Genomic DNA, 15,252 nt, shown 5'->3' with positions numbered 1-15,252 from the left:
TATTTTAAATATATATAGATATATATATATATATATATATATATATATATATATATATATATATATATATATTATATATATATATATATATATATATATATATATATATATATTACATTATGTAAAAAAGAAATTAACATTTTTTTGTTTTTTAATTATTATGATATACAAAAAAATTACTAATAAAATATATAATAACGAATAAAATATATTATTAAAAATTTCATTACTTTGCATTTGAAAACTCAAAAGCCATAAAAACTATTTTTTTTTTTTTAAATTTGACGAATAATTTTTTTATTTTAATTTTAAATAATTTTATGTTATTTTATAACAAGTTAGTCCACTCTTGAAAGGCAATAATGATTTCATCACCTCAAGTTTAAACTTTGATCGACCCTACCTAATTTCCACGACATCAAAGGGATAATTTAGTTTTTTAATTTGATGTACATTAATGAATAATAAATAGAGCAATTTACCCAAGCCATAAATATGTTTGGAAAATAGTGGAAATTCTCGCATGATTTTTGCTAAAATCTAACAAAATTTTTGGGAAATCTGAATTAAAAAAGTTAAACTTCAGGATTTTGGGTGCCTGGGAAATTTTTGATGATGTTGAATCTATTAACACCATAGAAAAATAATAATTCAAACACCCTTATGTTCATACTTTTGAAAAAAAAAATATTAAATTTCGGCAAAAAAATACTTTTATAAATAATTTTTTACCTTCAGTAGACAACACCATAGCGATAATAAATATCAAGCACTTTCTATTGTAATGTAACAAAGCACTATGAAGGTATAAAGCCACAAAATTTCGAAAAAATTACATCTTGGAAAGCTCGAGTAGGGATGGAAATTAAGATCACTATATATATATATATATATATATATATATATATATATATTATGTCAGTGTATGTGACATGTAGTACTGGGTTGAACTTGCTAGTCTCGTCTGTACAAAGGAAATTTTTCCAATTTACAAAATGTACTTTTAGTTTTATTATAAATTTTTAAGCTGACACCATCTCGTCTTTGGATGCCCAACTCCAATTGTTAGGACCTGCAGTCCGTGCGACGGGCAGGGCGACTCCACCGTGTGAAGGACATGCGAAATATGAAACGAAATGAACCTTGGACGAGTTTATAAGGCGTTGGGCGAGCGATGAGGGGGCGGTCCCATGAGTTGGGCGGGCCGACCTACCTCATGGGCGAGAGTTCGCATTATGAACGAGTTGGCTAGGCGTTTGGTGTGGGTCGGCTGGGTGACACAACCCGCCACCCGCCCGTATATATTGGAGGGTGTTTGGAGGCAAACGACCATGATTCGATCAACATGAGTTCGAACAAGGAGTTCTACAGTGCGTTGATGGGCTCGCACGACGGGTGGAACTCGAGTGTAAAACTCGTTCAAGAAAGTAGTTCGAGAAAGTCGTTCGAGAATTTGTTCAAGAATGTCGTTCGAGAATTTGTTCGAGAAAGTCATTCGAGAAATTGTTCAAGAAATTCGTTCAAGAAATTTGTTTAGAAAAATAGTTTAGAAAAGTCGTTCCGGAAAGTTGTTCAGAAAACTCGGGCGAGGTCGTCGGGCAGGAAACTTAGGCGAGGTCGTTCACGTGAACCAAGTGAGGTCGTTCGGGCGAACCGGGTGAAGTCGTGTGGTGACCTGGGTGAAGTTGGGTGAACGGGTCAATGAGTTCAGGTGGACGAGTTGGGTGAACAGGTGAACGAGTTCGGGTTGATGAGGTGGGTGAACGGGTGAACGGGTGGACGAGTTGGGTGAACGGGTGGACGTGCAGACGGGCGGTCGGGCGAGGGCGTGTCGTGCATGCCAAAACTAAGAAACGTGCAGACGGGCGACCAGGTGAGGGCACGGCGTGCACGACGAAACGGTGGAAATGGTGAAGTGTTGAGATTGTGAACAGAGGTGTGACTCGTTCTCAGGCGCCCGTGTGTGGCGACTTGGTTATGACGAGGCGCGCCCAAGTTGCGAAAACAACACGATCCTGCGACGAGGTGAACAAAGGGTTGGTGAGTCATGTGGCGACTGTGTGAAGGTGCCAACGAGCTGGGCAACCGAGTTTACCGAAGTTGGAAAATTGGCTAAGTGTAAATTTGGGGTTTCCCAAGATTTAACTTGTACTTGTAAAAGAAGATTATATATATTGATTCGGGCAGACTCATATTGCAGGGAGTTGCCCCTCCCTTTATACTGTTGTGCATTTCTCTTGTATAATGCTATTTATGTGAATGTTATGGGCATTCACTTGTATAAAGGAACACAATAATAATACTTGGTTGTGAAACACAAACTAAGTAGGATAAGTGGAATGTTAGGCGTAGTCTAGAATCATAAGTATTGGTTGATTGGTAGTGCCGCACCTCACTATAAGTGGTTGAAAGACTACCGCAGGTGTAGGGGAGTGATAAGTGGTATCAAAGCTAGTGCCGAGGAGCTCGTGCTGGTGTTGAAGCATTGAAGGTGATACACACCTACACTTCGTGACAGGTGGTATCAGAGTTGGTGAACTGAATCAAGGAGCTGATTCTATGAAGACCAAAGACTTGAAGGGATTTCAAGTTTTGTAGGTGACAGGTGGAATATTAGGGTGATTCAGGTGAAGGGTGAAACAGGTTTAGCAGAGGTGAATCTTTGTGCTTCGGCCAAGCTGAATGACAAGGCATGGCAGGTTTGGAAGAATGCGAAGGGAAGCTCTTGCTTACCTTATACAGGTTGAAGCGGATCAAAGAAGAGAACCCCCGGATTCGAAACGAACTTGAAGTCTTGGAAAGGAATGTTGAAGACGAACTTCTTGAACTTGGTTGGACAATGGAGTAGGATGAAGTTGCAGATTGTGTTGACAAGAAAGACGAAGCCCTCATGTTTGAGGATGTTGCAGATATGACAACGATGGAGGATGAAATTGAGATTGATCAAGTTGGACCAGGATCGTGCAGTTTGCAGACATGGGTGAATGAGGATACTGATATAGAGGAATCTCATGATGATGATGTAAGTACTATTGATACTTGTGTTTCATTTGAGCATTTGGTGGATGGACCGTATGCAGGGAAGGGAAAAATCAATTTGCCAATGCTAGGAAGGATCTTACCATGGATGTCTATGACGAAACCTTGTATGGAGAAGCAAGGATTGTTGATTGTTGCAGGACTTGTTGGGGTTGTTTGTGACCTTATGGTAGAAGGTGCAAAGGCTCGTGACAAGGGAGGAACATGATGATCATTGCGAAGGATGGGCCGTGCTTTAGCCACATGGAGAATTGGCTAAGTGCCCGACATGACTCATGAACAGATTGGAGGAGGGCACACACTTAGGTATGATGATACTTGGGTGGACTTCTCATGGCCGAGACCAAGAGCAAGTCTTGGTGGAACCTTTAGTGGGGGAGCTATGATGGAAGGGACTCATGATGATGACGATATGTTTGGGTGACCGAGTTCACTAGACCGAAGATTGTAGACTTGGATGAGGATGACCGATTGTTGTGCTGGGTCTACTTGGTTGGACTACATGGGCAACTTAGTCATGGACATCAGGTTGGAGACATGAAGCATGACAGTATTATGCAGGGAATTATGCAGGAGCACTTGTAGAGGTGTCACTTATGGGCATCCAATGAGGAGTGCCAAGGCAGGGATGTTGTGCAGGTGTATTTGCTGATGTGACATGGAAATGTTTTACTTATGAGCCGATGGAGAGGTTGTGCACTTATGTACAACAAGGCCATGGACTTGGATGGAGTTGTGAGTAGACTATGGAGAATTCCTACTACATGGAGAGCTGAGGCATCTTGTAGAGACCTTTGGGCCGAGACTTGTATGCTTACTGAGATGTTGGTTGGAGATGACTCATGGAGATCATGATGACATGGGATTGTTGTGATTTTTGGGGACTTCATATATGGTGGACTTGGATGATCTGATGCATTGAGGAGCTCAGGTCAGGGACTTTGATGCAGAAGGGGATGCATACTTTCAAGTACATGTATGGGTGTGGCTTGAAAGAGTGAGTTGATGTGGAGGATCGATATGAGACACTTTGGAGTGATGGAGTTACAACGATGATGATGCCTTGGTGGCAACACTTGGGCATGGGTTGAGCCGAGACTTAACCACTTTGACACATGGGGGCTGATTGATCTATGATCACAGGCAACACATGAATAGATGAGACAGGTGTATACTTGTTTCTATGGTAGACTTGAGGGATGGCACATTACAGATATGATGGAGGTTGCTTCATGGACCTGGATGTGGCACATCGAGAGTCGGGTTTGATGAGATGATCTCTTCACTTTGAGGAGATGGATGTTTTGCAGATGGATGATGTTGGGGTAAATGTGGCTGGTCTCATGCAGCACATTAGTGCCAAGCATCATGGACAACATGTTGCAGATGGGATGAGGACTACTTCATGGACCTGAGCATGGCTTACACTTATATGGAGATGGATTCTTGATCGAGTTGAGGGTGTGACAAGATGTTCTGAGAAACAACTGATGGCGGCATGAGGATGTACATTCTCATGATTTGGGCATGACGGTTGGATTAGCTACCCAACTAGTTCAAACATGGGGGCATGCAGTGTGCAGAGATGTGTTAGCATTATGTTGGAGTATCATGGCAGTAGTTCACATGAGGACGATACATGATGAGGTCGGCACGAGATGTTGTAGGAAGCATGTAGCTTGAGATGGAAGGGCCAGCCTTCCACAATGGGGAGCAGCATGTGGATATTGTGACGAGATGGTCGATGGTCATGGACTGAGATGATTTCCGATGTATGACATATCGATGAGGTGTATAGCTTGGTATGGTGATCTTGGTGACAGATGGTTGCCAGGATGAGATATTGTCGAGGATGACAATGACTTCACCGTGCGAAGGACGTGCGAAATGTGAAACGAAACGAACCTTGGACGAGTTTATAAGGCGTTGGGCGAGTGATGAGGGGGTGGTCCCATGAGTTGGGTAGGCTGACCTATCTCATGGGCGAGAGTTCGCATTATGAACGAGTCGGCTGGGCATTTGGTGTGGGTCAGCCGGGTGACACAACCCGCCACCCATCCATATATATTGGAGGGTGATTGGAGGCAAATGACCATCATTTGATCAACATGAGTTCGAACAAGGAGTTCTGCAGTGCGTGGATGAGCCCACACGATGGGCGGAACTCAGGTGTAAAACTCATTCAAGACAGTCGTTCGAGAAAGTTGTTCGAGAATTCGTTCGAGAAAGTCGTTTGAAAGGTCGTTCGAGAAAGTCGTTCAAGAAAGTTGTTCAGAAAAGTCGTTCAGAAAAGTCGTTCAGGAAAGTCGTTCAGGAAAGTCGTTCAGGAAACTCGGGTGAGGTCGTCGGGCAGGAAACTCGAGCGACGTCATTCGGGCGAACCAGGTGAGGTCGTTCCGCTGAACTGGGTGAAGTCGTGTGGCGACTAGGGTGAAGTTGGGTGAATGGGTGAACGAGTTCGGGTGGACGAGTTGGGTGAATGGGTGAACGAGTTCGGGTGGACGAGTTGGGTGAACGGTTGGACGAGTTGGGTGAACGGGTGGACGTGCGGACGGGCGGCCAGGCGAGGGTGCGTCGTGCACGCCGAAACTAAGAAATATGCGAACAAGCGACTGGGTGAGGGTGCGCTATGCATGACGAAACGGTGGAAACGGTGAAATGTTGAGATTGTGAACAGAGGTGTGACTCGTGCGGAGGCGCCCGTGTGTGGCGACTTGGTTACGACGAGGCGTGCCCAAGTTCGGGAAACAACATGATCGTGCGATGAGGTGAATGAAGGGTTGGTGAGTCGTGTGGCGACCGTGTGGAGGCACCAACGAGCTGGGCAACCGAGTTTCCCGAAGTTGGAAAATTGGCTAAGTGTAAATTTGGTGTTTCCCAAGATTTAACCTGTACTTGTAAAAGAAGATTATATATATTGATTCGGGCAGACTCATATTGCAGGGAGTTGCCCCTCCCTTTATACTGTTGTGCATTTCTCTTGTATAATGCTATTTATGTGAATGTTATGGGCTTTTACTTGTATAAAGGAACACAATAATAATACTTGGTTGCGAAACACAAACTAAGTAGGATAAGTGGAATGTTAGGCGTAGTCTACAATCGTAAGTATTGGTGAAAAGAAAACGATTGGTAGTGCTGCACCTCGCTATAAGCGGTTGAAAGACTACCGCAGGGGTAGGGGTGTGACACCAATGGCCGAAAGATAATTATAATGGACTTTTAGTTTTATTATAATTTGAAAATCTTGACATTAAATACATGCAAGGTCGGATGAAATCTGAATGTGATGTTTGAATATTCAGATTATCCATCAAGTCGGTCCAAATCGAGTGACGCAACTGTGAAGCCGACAATGAGGAAAAAAGAAAATATATTGAGTGACGTGACGTATCGAACACAGACACATACATACATAGCTACATCAAGAGCATATACATATTGAAAACGGTATGACGTACTCCTCAACAAGAATGGGTTTTGAATATTCATACTTCAAGAGACTGTAAATCAGATTCTTCGGCATCAAGTGGGTCTCAATTAGAGGTCCCAATCAAATCGCGACCCGCAAGAGAAAACGGTATGACGTACTTCAAGAGACTGTAAATCAGATTCCCCGGCATCAAGTGGGTCTCAATTAGAGGTCCCAATCAAGCTAAGAGATGTTACATATCGAATCGAGGGAGGGAAGAGTAGTGACACATCGAACACAGTGGACATATGAGGGGTCACCACTTAAGATCCCTCATCTAATCATGAACATATACATTAATCTCTTCCTTCTGGTGCACTGCGAGGTAATTACCACAAATCCACCCAATATACTTAGTCTTAGTCTGTGAAACAAATTATTTCCCCAACCATCTTAGTCTTTGAGACAAATTATTCATACTTGGGTTTTCAATGTGGGTTTGGTAGCCATGTGGCTGAGGCAGTTTTCCACTGTGACGTCCTCCCTCCTCTCTCTTGTCAAATTTCCAAGATCAGTTAAGATCTCCTAATCTAACCAATCCACTATTTAGTCAGAGTGAAAAATGAGTAAATATATTCTAACATTGAATTCTATTAATTAAGAACCTAAAAGAAATTACTTAAAATTTGGAACTATGGCAAACAGAAGACTGTACTTTTTTTCTCTTATATGTTGCGGTGTATGTTGTTGATATTAATCAAGTTTTAAGGGTGCTTAATATTGACATTTAGCATGGAGATGGTATCACACATGATTTAGGACAGCTAACAAAAGGAAGAGTGTTCCACAAAGAAGAAGAGGTGTAAAGCCCATTTAACTACACTGAGAATATATATATATATATATATATATATATATATATATATATATATATATATATATATATATATATAATTATAATTATAATTTTATTAATATAAATGTCTAAAATTATTAATATTATATAATTCTTAAAATTAATGTAAATGTGTAAAATTTAAAATATATGAAACATTTTAGAAAAACGTTTTAAAATCTAGGCTCACCATGGTTGATTTTCCATTGCCACAAGGTGCTGTCCAGATAATTTCAGTGTCAAGCTAACTGTTGGAAATGATGAATTCAAGATAATGCGGACTAGTGCGCAAACCATTCCCACAACGAATTTGTCACTATTTTGTAACCATCCTGATTCAACGACTGAAAATTTTGCAATCATCTAACATATAATCCTATGACGTACAAGGATGACACGTGGGAAGAGAGGGGAGTTGATTTCAGAGGGGAATGCCTTATGGCGTAATTATATATTTAATTATAATAATAGAATTGAAGAATTTAATACAAAAATATTAATTTACATAAATGTTATATGGTAGGTGGATCTATTAATTTTAAATTATAATTATATAAAAAAAAAAAAAAAAACACATTTTCTTAACCATTATATGTATTTAAATTATAATATATAACTTATTTGTTAAATAAAAAAGATATTATTAATATTATATAATTTTTAAAATTAATGTAAATGTCCAAAATTTAAAATATATGAAACGTTTTAGAAGAATAAGAATGAATGGGTTTTGAATATTCATACTTTAGGAGAGATTCTTCGTCGATTCAGTCTCACATATAACATGTTCTCACATACACCATAAATAAAAAAAATTATACACAACAATTACATGGTAACACAAGAGTGATATTTTATAGTTTATTTTATGTAGCCAGAGGCTTTTTATAGTTTATAGTCTATTAGAATCTACTGTCACTTCCATTCATACTATTAAGATATAATTGGGTTGTATGAAAACATTGTTAATCTTTAGTGCTAGATGTTTGTATGATTAATATTTCTCTAATCCTAAGGATAAGATATGGGTTCTCCCCACACCCTAGGTCATATGTTACGAAGCTTCTTGATGGTCTGCGAGATACATTCGATGTGACTTGATACCTCCACTCTAGATGACACTTTAGTTACAAGAGACCATGGATTTACCAGTGCCTCATCCAACTATGGATATAATATTGTAGATGACATTTCAGAGTGCAATGGGTCTAAAACCCAGGGGATCTTCAGATTTGGAAGATTTAGGAATTAAAGCAATGAAAGTGGAATTTAAGATTGGACATACCTTTTGGTTGCGGCGTGATTCTTCAACGACTACCAGGATATCATGCCCTATAAAGCTCCATGCAGCCTATAAAAATTCCATCATAAAGTCGTCTAGTCCCAGGGCCTTGTTTTTTGCCATTCCTTTGACCACCTCCTCAAATTCTTCCAACGTTATTTCTCTCATGAGGGCTAGGTTCAGGTCCCTTAAGATAAGATGAGGAATGTTTCTTGTAATCCTTTGGATGGACTCTATTCGGTCGTGGGATGGTTCCAAAAGGAGGGATTTGCAATGATTCACAACTAGGTCCTCCACTTACTCATGTTGGACCACTCAATTCCCAGCTTCATCCTTTGAAGTGTAGATTCAATTATGTCGTCGATGTTGAATCATGGCCTTATGGAAGAACCGATTGTTTTGTTCTCCTTCACACAACCATTTCACCCTTGATTTTTGCTTCCATAACATCTCTTCTTTCTTTGTTTGTTCTACTAATTGATAGATTAATCACCCCTCCTCTTCCAGAATATTATCGGATATGCCTGTTGGATGATTTGTTGTTGGAGATCTTTCATTTTATTGGTTAGTTGGTGTTTGTCTTTCATGATGTGGCCAAAATCTTCCTAGTTCCATTTCTTGATATTTTATTTGAGCTTCTTTAACTTTCGCTAACATGTATGCATATGGTTCCTTCCTTGCTCTTCATTGTTGTTCCACCACCCTTCTATTTTCTTCATAAAGTTGGGGTTCCTTAGACAAAAGGCTTAAAATATGAAAAGGCATTTCTTAGGACCTATTTTTAAAGTGATCCCCATGTGGATTAGCCAGTGATCATATCCCATGAAAGGTAGGATCGAGGCATCAAAGAAGAACCGGTCCAAACGTCATGTGATTTGGTGGACTCCTCCCCTTCTATTGTTCCAGGTGTAGACTCCATTATTCGTTGACAGATCCACAAGGTGCAGATCCATAATGAGATCCCCAAATGCTTCCATGTCTACCTTTGTTTGACGGATTCCTCCCTTCTTCTCTTCCAATGATGATATCATGTTGAAGTCACCCCTACTATCTAGAGATCATCTAGATACACTTGTCATAGTTTTGTGAGTTTCTAGAGGAAAACCCCTTTTTCTCCTAAAATTTGAGGCCCATAAACTCCTGTCAATAGGACCCAATCTCTTGATCCAATATGGCGAAATTTTCCTATGAGTATTCTCAGGAGGCTAAACCAATCCTCGAATAATATTTTAGCAGGGCTCCATTGGATAACTAGGCCTCCAGCACTACCTCTGTCATCTTGAGCTAGTGCTTCATAATGGGGTTTTTAACTCTTCAGAATTTTGTGTAGATTTTTTTATGCAATCTTGGTTTCTTGAATCTCCATAATACTTAGCCTATCTCTTTTGAGCCTATCCTTCAAATACCTTTGTTTTCCCCTGTTGTTGAGGCCTATTACATTCCAGGATGTAATTATCATTTCAGGGGTTTTCTAAGTTGGTGGAAGACCACTGATAGTGGCACCACCCTTCCAAAGTTTACTAGCATTTCTCCTACCATCTGTATGGATTCATTTAAATTTTTCCTTCCTCGCTTTTTCCCTCCGTTCCCTTGAGATCCTTGTTCCAAAACTTGGCTTGCTTGGGATCCAAAATGCTCCGGTTGGTCTATAGTTGTCATTCTCTACTTGGCCTTGTATTGTTGAAAGGTGTATTTGTAGAGTTGTTTCTGCTCCTCCGAGATGAATCTCTCGTCTAGTTGCTCCCACTCATTCAATAATATTCTCATTACTTCATCTTCTATGCTGAGATCCTCCTTTTGGCTGTCGATCTGCATGTTGGCCTGATCAAATGCTTGCGTGCTGCCTTCTTTGTCTTGGGGTTCCTCTTCAAATTTTATCTTTCTAGTGTTCCCTCTGTTTTTTGGGGTTGGTTGGTTTTCCAAGCGCATATTTTGTTTTGGACTTCCATACACTCCTCCTCCTCCTGTGAGATGTCATATCGATTTTTGTTTCACAAGCCTTTACTACTTGGAGGTTTGTTGGGAGTTTGTTGATTCCTATAGTTTAGTTCTTCCTTTGAACTTCCTGAAAAATCCTCCATGTCCTATTCTGTTTTTGCTTAGCTGTTTGTGTTGGGTGCTTCTTGAGGTTCATACTGGTTGAGAGGGCATTCACGAAACATGTGTGCATACTGGTGGCATCTAAGACATATGAGGGGTATATGCTCGTTGTCCAGGGATTTCTGCCAAATTTTATCATGGTATTCAAGCTCAATGAATTCAGGGAGTCTTAGTTATATTCATGTAGACGCAGATCTTGGCATAAGAGGTATATCTTCCCCGCCACGTGGAATCTGCAACCTTAACAAAATTTCCAATGGAGTTTCTAATCCTTGGTAAGATCTCTGGATCACAAAATTATACCAGTAAGGAAAATAATCAGACACAGAGTTGTGCTACTAAGAGTTTGTCCTAATTAGGATTATAACATTCTTTCCAATTCCTCATAAAGAGACCTCCATTGTTAAAAAAGTATGGTACATTTTTTAAAACCATTTTTTTGTCCTCCATATTGGTGAAAATCATGGTAAAGAAGCCTTTAGCCCCCAAATTGAGCTCAATTTGACCTTTTGGATGCCATTTTTGTTGGACCATTTCACCAAGTCCCTTTTTGTGGGCCAAGCCCCTATAAATTTACATATTAGTTGATGGTATTTCATGTACTTCCTCTATGTTTCCAGCTTGTTGTTGGGTATGACAAATCACAGTTTTTTGGCAACCCATCGAAGACATTGCCCACACAAGTATGCTTGCCACTGGACACTGAGGATAGGAGGGCCTTTGTCATTTCATCCATGATTTCTTGGCACCACTTCTCCTTGACTTCTTGTTTCACCAACTACTATGTTCTAGTACGAGGGGATTTGTCTGACCGCACCCCCAGCAAGTGTACTCATACCTCTATCAGAAGTCCAGAGTGAGGTAGGTGCAGATGAAGGGATTGCGCAACTGTAGGTCTGTTGCAAGGGAGTGAGTGTTTTCATATTGAAACCCTAGCTAAGATCACATGTCCAAGGATATCCAAAACAATTATATATATATATATATATATATATATATATATATATATATATATATATATATATATATATATATATATATATATATATATATATGTATATATATATATATATATATATATATATATTTTGAATAATAAACTAGTTTTAAATTTTATAAAATATTATAATTACGGGGGGCAATATTTATATTTTAATCTATTTATAAATAAAAATGATTATGTTTGTCATAAAACATATTTATTAGTATTAGAAAATGATTATGAATATTATGATTATAGATATGTTTTGTATAGTTAAATATCAAAATATTAATAAAAAGTGGATATTCGTATCATATTTATGAAAAACGTATATGTATGGGGATCAATTCTAAGCTTTATAAATTGTTTTGAATGTCATGTTTTATGGTATTCATTTCCTTTTCTCTTTCTCTTTCTCTTTGGTATATATATTAACAAATTAGAGAATTGTGTGGGAAAAACAAGTTCATGTGATGAATATGAATCATCCTAGATTTTGGATACAAAATTGATGTTAGTTTTTTTAATCATCATACATATGGCTCCATGCAGGTGAAAGGTCCGCAATAAAACAGAGATACATGTACCTTACGGAGGAGATTCTCAAGAAGAATCCCGATGTGTGTGCGTTCGCGGAGGTGCCATCGTTGGACGCACGGCAGGCGATGTTGGCTATGGAGGTGCCCCGGCTGGCAAAAGAGGCAGCGGAAAAAGCCATTAAGGAGTGGGGGCAGTCCAAGTCTCAAATCACTCATCTCATATTTTGCAGCACAACGACTCCGGATCTACCCGGAGCAGACTTTGAGGTAGCCAAGTTGCTGGGGTTGCACCCGAGTGTGAAGAGAGTGGGCATCTTCCAACATGGCTGCTTCGCCGGAGGCACCGTTCTTCGAATGGAAAAAGACCTTGCCGAAAACAATCGAGGAGCTCGGGTGTTGGTCATCTACAATGAAACCACCGATGTTACCTTCCGTGGACCCTTCGAGACTCACCTAGATAGCCTGGTGGGGCAAGATCTGTTCGCCGACGGTGCGTCTACCCTCATTGTGGGAGCTGATCCCATCCCTCAAGTGGAGAAGGCCTGTTTTGAAATCGTTTGGATAGCCGAGACAGTTGTTCCTGATAGTGAGGGAGCCATCGGTGGGAAGGTGAGAGAGATCGGACTGACCTTCCAACTCAAAGGCGCGGTTCTAGATCTTATCTCTGCCAACATTGAAAACTGCCTAATGCCACTGTGACCACTCCTTCCTTCCTCCCTATTGAAAAATAGGTTCTTATTCTCTCCTATTGGAATCCTTCCTTCAAATTAAGAGATGACTGAATGTTTGAAAATATTCTGAAACGTACTTTCTCGTAAAACATAACTTTTTTACATTCCTCCGTTTGCTATAGTTCCAATTTTTAGGCGAGAATTTTGAGTTAAATAATATTTGAAGTTCCAATAATTTTACTAAATAATCAACAAGATGAGGGATCTTAAGTGGCGATCCCTCATACGTCCACTGTGTTCTATGCGTCACTGCTCTTCCCTCCCTCGGTTCGATGTGTAACATCTCTTAGCTTGATTGGGACCTCTGATTTACAGTCTCTTGAAGTATGTCACACCGTTTTCGCTTGTGGTTCGCGATTTGATAATGCAGGCCTTCGAAATTTCTCCAAACCATCCATGGATTTCCTGTTCATGAGTACATCATCTTAAGTGATCTCTGTCGAGAAACTCCAAATTTGACAAGAGGAGGGGAGGGAGGACGTGATTGTTGAAAACCATCGCATATTAACTGTCAAGTACCTCCAAATTTGACAAGAGGATGGGAGGGAGTACGTCATAGTTGAAAATCGCCGCCTCATGTTGACACATGCCATTCAAAACCACTAGCGAACAACCCAACCCAATCCCTCCCCTCTCCAGAATACCACTAGCGAACAACCCAACCCAATCCCTCCCCTCTCCCGAATAATTTGTTTCAAAGACTAAGACTAAGCACATTGGCTGGACATGTAATTATTTTTAAAAATATATTAATATTAATGGCATCTTATTTATTTAACAAATCAATTATATATTAATGGTTAATAAAATGTGTTTTATTTTATTTTATTTTTAATATATATAATTATAATTTCAAATTAATAGATCCCTACTCTATAACACATAAAATATATACCATTTCAAAATTACTTTCCCAATATAACTTATGTTACAATTAAATGTTATTTATGTCAGTGGTATTTCTGATTCCCTTTTAAAGAGAAAAAAAAAACAACAAAAACAACAACAACAAAAGCAAAAAAAAACTTTATGAATATCAATCTTATAAATTATGTATCAAAATGATATTTTATGTAAATTAACAAAAAAGGTCTTAGATAATCCCAATTTTTAGGAGTGATTTCACATGCAACACCTATGTTATAATTAAATGGTGGTTTCACATGCAACACCTATGTTATAATTAAATGTTACTTATGTTAGTAGAACCTTTAACTTCCTCTCCTAAAAAAATCTTTATGAAATAGTTCTTATGAATATTAATCTTATAAATTATGTATCGAAATGATATTTTATGTAAATTAACAAAAAGGTATTCCAGCTATTAACAAGCAATAATCATATTGATAATCCCAACTTTACGAAGTGATTTCACACGCAACACCTATGTTAATTATACGTCACACGCAACACCTATGCTAATTATAGGTCACAGTTTCTATCTTGAGAATTATAAGCCACCGTTTCAAATTCCAAGAAGGTACACTTTCACTGTGTCTTTCTTTCTTGATAAAAGGTTACCATTTTAAATTCTAAAAAGCAGAGTATGTCATATTACTAAAACTAGCTAGAAATCAAATCGTCTTTCTTTCTTGATAAAAGGTACCCATTTTAAATTCTAAAAAGCAAAGTATGTCATATTACTAAAACTAGCTAGAAATCAAATTGACTACTTTAATAATCTCAATGCCACTGTGACCACTCCACTCCTTCCTCCTATATTCAAAGTTATGTTCGTATTCTCTCCCTTATGCCTTGCATATATCAAATTAAAATATGAATTAATGTTTGGAATGCATATATGAAAAGATGAATGAATGTTAAAAAATATTTTGGATTGTGCTTTCTTGTAGCACATAATTTTTTACATTCTTTCCTCTTAATGCAATCAGGTGGAGGCAAAACCCAATCTGGATCCTATTAGTACTTCGTAATTTTTGAGGTTGTGGAAAAAATCACAAACGTAACCACAAAACCACTATGGAAACTTGGAATCTAGCCCTTCGAGTTTAAGAGGGCATCAGGTGGAGGCAAAACCCGATTTGGATCCTATTAGTACTTCACAATTTTCAAAGTTTGTAGAAAAAACCAGAGAGGTAACCATAGAACCACTTTGTGATGCAGGGTTACCCCCGCTTACACCCACAGTATGCATGTAAAATGCATAATCACATTTGCCTTGCCCTAGGAATGTCATTTCCCCGCCTAGTCACACCTTCATAAATTAAGGTTTAAGGCTTTTTAATTAATACTTCATTGCGGAAACATTCAT

At 38.9% G+C, this 15,252-nt stretch overlaps 1 pseudogene; it reads left to right on the top strand.

Moving 5' to 3' along the window:
• The first annotated feature begins 5,483 nt into the window (after positions 1-5,483).
• Positions 5,484-12,948, top strand: LOC149156355 (pinosylvin synthase pseudogene; annotated as a pseudogene).
• The last annotated feature ends 2,304 nt before the right edge of the window (positions 12,949-15,252 follow it).

The sequence above is a fragment of the Pinus tabuliformis genome, chromosome 9, assembly GCF_031772625.1.
Source record: "Pinus tabuliformis cultivar Carrire ecotype Pingquan chromosome 9, CPIR1, whole genome shotgun sequence".
Classification (NCBI taxonomy): Eukaryota; Viridiplantae; Streptophyta; class Pinopsida; order Pinales; family Pinaceae; genus Pinus; species Pinus tabuliformis.
Note: the sequence above shows the minus strand (reverse complement) of the source record. Positions and strands in the feature narration are given on the sequence as shown.